Here is a 5,299-nt window from a genome sequence, read left to right as displayed (position 1 = left end):
TGATACAGCCGTAACGTCGGGTGAACGTCAATTGTGGTTTGTTGCCATGCGCTAAAGTTGATTTATGTAGCAGTGTCCAGGGCCAGTATCCTCGCGAGCATCAGCGCTTCATATCAGCTTCTGGTGTTGCTAATACGCATGTTGCAGTTGGCATCGTTGCGCAAGTGCGAACAACTGGTTATATAAACACCTGCAACTCTTCAACATATAGGCCTCCCAACCTCGGCCAGGGGGCGCTGCGCCGCACGCATTTGGCTACCTGGACGAGCCAGCTTTCACGAGTTTGGCTGACGCGGAGAAGGCGAGCTTCGTGTGCAGGCTGCGCGAGGCACTGAAGGCGGCAATGCGGCGCATGGAGGGTAGCATTGAGGGGCTGCAGGGGGAGCTGAGGGTGGAACGGGAGCAGATGATGGAACTTCAAAAACAGCTCGAAGCGTCGCGTGAGCTGGAGGAGGCTACCGCCAGCCTATTAGAGCAAATGAAAGGCGGCCTTAAAAAAGAGCTGGAAAGACGAACCGAGCTCGAGCAGCGGGTAAAAGAGCTAATGGCGCTTTGCCCCGGCCTCAAGCGGTGTGAGATAGAAGGCGTGGGTAGAAGTAAAGGTGACAGGCGGGAAGGAACAGGTGAGTAGGGAGGTCAGGGGGCTGCCGTGTCTGATTACAGCATGCAGGCTCCGCGAACATACAGCTCTGTGGCGCGGCAGCCCACGAGCAGGGCAGAAACACAGGACACATGGCAGAGAGAGAAACAAGTGAATCAAACAGGGGCTCCATCGCAAACAGAAAGCCAGCAATTGGAGCGTAGAAGGGTCCTAGTGGTGGGGTACTATAACTTGGCCAGGGTTAGGTATGGCGTCTCCATGACAGTGAAGGGAGATGGGAGAGTGAGGGTGGAGGCCCAGTCAGGGAAGTGCATGGTGAATGCACTAGCCAAAGCTCAGGAGGTTGTAGATGACAACATTCAGGGGAAAATCTCATCATTATTCATGCTGGCCTTAATGATGTGCTCAAAGGAAAGACTCAGAACCTTCAAAGACAGTTAGAGGGTGGGATGCGTAAACTCGGAGATGCCTCTGAGAGTGTGCATGTGACCATATGCTCAGTTCAAGAGGTCTGGGGGCAGTCTCGTGAGATTGAAAGGAGGGCAGTGGAGGCCAACTGTATGATCAAGAGTATGAGCGGGCAGCTTGGATACAGCGTAGTGGAGGTGAACCAAGACGTGTACGAGCCCGGCGCTAGCTCCTTTGCACAAGATGACATTCATTACAGTGGTGCGCCGGGCAGGAGGGTTGGCAGTACAATAGGTCCTCAAGCCACGGCTTTTTTAGGGGGATCCAGAGCCCTGAAGCCAACAGGAATACCAATATTCAAGCCACGGGGGGTCCGTGGAAGAAGAAATCGACGTAAGCACAAGGGCCGAGCTAAATCAGACTTAGGTTCTATTAACATACAGGGTGGCAGGAATAGGTTGAAGTGGGAAGAGATAGACGAGCAGTTAAGGCAGGAGGAGCTGATGGTATATGGGGTTGTGGAGACACATCTTCGGGACATGGAGCAACCACCTTGCAATCTGGATTACGTATGGGAATATTGCAATAGAACAGAAGGCAGTAAAAAGGGAGGTGGAAATGGGTATTTATACATAGAAGTATGTGTTGGCAAAGAGTCAAGCATGGATGCATGGAACATTTATGGCTAAAAGGGAAAGTAGCTGCGAAGATGGCACTCCTTGGTTTGGTGTACTTGGGGACGGGAGCAAAGGCCAGAGAGAAAAACTAAGCAATTGTAGAGTTTAAAACAAATTACATAGAGAAATTAGGAGGAGAGTGCGAGAAAATTATACTAGGAGACATGATCATTTGCAACAGTACTGAGAAGTATGAAGGGCAAATGACATGGGAGGTAGGAAGGCTGCAGTCTACGATAGATTACGCACTGATGCCGCATGGCATGTATGACAGGCTCAGGTGAATGCACATAGATGAATGTGGCTCCAGAAGTCTGGGTAGTGATCATAAACATATCAAGCTAAGTTTTGGAAGAGCAATGAAAGTCGGAAGGAAACCAGATGAGCAACTACAGGGGAATTCTTATTCAGAAAGGTAAATAGAAATAGCTACTAAACAAACTGAGAAAGTAATCGGTGAGGATAATAAAACAGTGTGGACATACACGAATCTCATTGAACTGTTAGAGCTAGAGCTTGCTGAAGCACATGACAAGTCACCCCAGAAAAGGAGACACAAACCCAAGAGTTGGTGGGATGAGGAAGTTAAAAGAGTCATAGCAAAAGTCAGGAAGCCTCTAGGGAACACAGACGTGCTAAGTAGCGGGGTGAACCGACAGATGATGTTAAAAGAAAATGGAATATCTTTCTAAGTTGTAGAAGGGAAGCATCCCTTCTGATCAATGAAAATATTAGAAGAAAGGGGGCTCAGTGGCTGGCAGAAGTACACAAAAAGGATAGAAAGGCAGCTGCAAAATTTTGGAACCATCTAAACTCCCTCCCTAAAAATTGAGACAAGCCTAAAGCAGAGGTTTAGAACTACAGCTCAAGGTGTTATGCTAGAATGGGACGAAGCTATTGAATATATAAGAACAAGGGTGACAGAAAAATTTCAACAAAGAGGATCCCTATGCACCTTAATAGACAAGTATAGATCAAGTGGCGCACTAGCTTCATTTTCACATCGAGAGTGGGAAAGGGCTGAGAAGAGAGTTCCTAGTTGTACATCAACATGCCCGGATGGCATCCCAATTACTCTGATAAAGGCACCGGGACCCAAGTCTGAGCAGACTTTGAGAGAGACGGCGAGCAAAACAATAATCTATGGTGAAGTCCCAGAGGAATGGAAACTTAGCAGGATGAGTATGATCTATAAAGGAAGAGGGGAAAGATGACATAAACAACTACCGTCCTATAACAGTGACATCAGTGGTCTACAGGCTGGCGATGCAGATTATAAAGGAAAGACTGCAGGCATGGATTGAGGTTGAGGGTTGCTGAGGGAACTCCAGAATGGGTTTCGAAAACACAGGAGGTTGGTAGACAATCTGTTCTCCCTGACACAGCGCAACGCAATAGCAGAAAAGGAACACAGGTCGCTGTGGCCAGCATTTTTGGATATCAAGGGAGCGTACGATAGCGTGGTTCAAGAGGACTTGTGGGGAATACTGGACACACTAGGTGTGGAAGATGGAGTCACTAATCGTTTAAGGAATATCTATAAAAGTAACAAGGTAGTTATAAAATGAGAAAAACAGGTGTCCAAGCCCACATAGATTAAGTGGGGGCTTAGGTAGGGGTGTCCTCTGTCACCCTTGTTATTCATGATGTACCTACAAGGATTAGAAGCCAAATTAGAGGGGAGTGAACTTTGCTTCAGCCTCTCTTTCGTCAAACAAGGAAACCTCACTGAACAGGCACTACCAGCATTGATGTACACAGATGATATAGTGCTAGTGGCCGACAACAAGGAAGATTTGCAGGGATTGATGGACATGAGAGAGATAGGTCAGATTTCAGATTCAGTAAGGAAAAATCAGCAGTCTTGTTTTTTTAATGACAATGAAGGTAGTGAGCTTAGGATACAGGAGGTCAGGTTAGAGATATCAGATAAATACAAATACCTGGGCGTATGGATAAGCAATGGGGCCGCATACCTAAGGGAACACGAAATATATGTGACGACTAAAAGTAACAGGAATGCAGCGGTGATGAAAAATAGGGCACTGTGGAATTGCAATAGGTATGATGTTCTGAGAGGAATATGGAATGGGGTCATGGTTCTTGGTCTGACGTTCGGCAATGTGGTTTTGCTCATGAGGTCAGAAGTTCAAGCAAGATTAGAAGTTAAGCAGTGTGGAATAGGTAGGCTCGCTTTAGGAGCTCACGAGAATACACCAAATCAGGGAATACAAGGTGATATGAGATAGACATCATTTGAGGCCAGGGAAGCTAGCAGCAAGATAAAATTTGAGAAGCAATCGAGAGCAATGGGGGAGGAGCGTTGGGCTAGGAAGGTTTTCAACTACTTGTACATGAGGACTGTTGATACAAAATGGAAGAAGCGAACCAGAAAATTGACGGGTAAGTACTTAGAAAAAGAGCAGGGGCCCAAACCAAAAAGAAAGATCGGTTAAGAAGAAGGTAAAGGAAACAGAGACCGATATGTGGAGAATCGGCATAAATAAGAAGTCCGCACTAGAGATCTATCGAACATTTAAGTAGGAAACTGCCAGGAAGAGGATCTATAATAACACTCGTGGTAGTTCTCTACTGTTTGAGGCCAGGACGGGAGTATTACGAACCAAGACATATCGGGCCAAATACGAAGGGGTAGACACGGTATGCAGTACGTGTGGAGAGGAGAAGGAAATTGCCGAACACCTGATAATCTTCTGTAAAGGGCTTCACCCTATAGTTCTTGATGATGGCGCGGAGTTTTTGAAAACACTGGGGTTTAGGGACAGCGCGGGCAAAATAGACTTGAAGCGGGTAGAATTAAGGCAGCGTCTTCTGCACCGCGTGGCGCAGCAGCCATCCCCACACAGAAGTGGCTCCTGCGCCGCATGGAAGTGACGTCAATTTAAAAATTATTACCTAAAGCTAGTTAAATGTGTGAATCATTCATGTGTAATGCGTTAAACCTACAAAACTTTTACTAAGCAGGTGTTTAACGAGCCAATCAGCCTAGGTTTGTTAACTAAACACATATTACAAGAACTTTAAATATAGGGGGCACTATGGGCGCGGCGGCTGCGAAAAGTAAACATTGCGACCGAGATGGTAGCTGCCTGCGATGTGTGTAGGTGGTGAAAAACTCCGATGAAATCGTGGCCATAGCCTAGGCCGCCCCCAAGGAGGACCGGAGGCCCTGTGTCGTCGCTGCTTCATGTGATTGCTCGATGCCCAGTTGAACCTGGTGGTTGGAGCTAGCGTGGCCGTCCATCGCGGCTTCATCTGAATCTGTGCGCCACAAAGTTTCTCAGTATGAAGTGCGGATTATAGTTGTTGGACGTACTGCATTTTCTAGATTGCAATGCCAAGCGTGGTGTTGTCGAAGGTGAAAGTGTTCTTGCTGTCGAGTTTTGCTTGTCGTGAAGGGCGTGGTCGACGATGAAATAAATGCTTTCGCACAGTTCACGTGACCGGACGCACATGCATGAAACCCCAGTGCGTCGGCGAAGTGTTCATACGATGAATGGAAACAACTTTATTGTAGTGTTCTTACGAAGCCTGTGATTTCCGAAGGCCAGAGCTACTGCATTGCCGGCTGTTTTGTCAAGTGCGAACACGT

General features: G+C 47.2%; 1 pseudogene; it reads left to right on the top strand.

The window, feature by feature from the left end:
* The first annotated feature begins 245 nt into the window (after positions 1–245).
* Positions 246–2,230, top strand: LOC119176684 (uncharacterized; annotated as a pseudogene).
* The last annotated feature ends 3,069 nt before the right edge of the window (positions 2,231–5,299 follow it).

This window comes from Rhipicephalus microplus, chromosome X (genome assembly GCF_043290135.1).
Source record: "Rhipicephalus microplus isolate Deutch F79 chromosome X, USDA_Rmic, whole genome shotgun sequence".
NCBI classification, from domain to species: Eukaryota; Metazoa; Arthropoda; class Arachnida; order Ixodida; family Ixodidae; genus Rhipicephalus; species Rhipicephalus microplus.
Note: the sequence above shows the minus strand (reverse complement) of the source record. Positions and strands in the feature narration are given on the sequence as shown.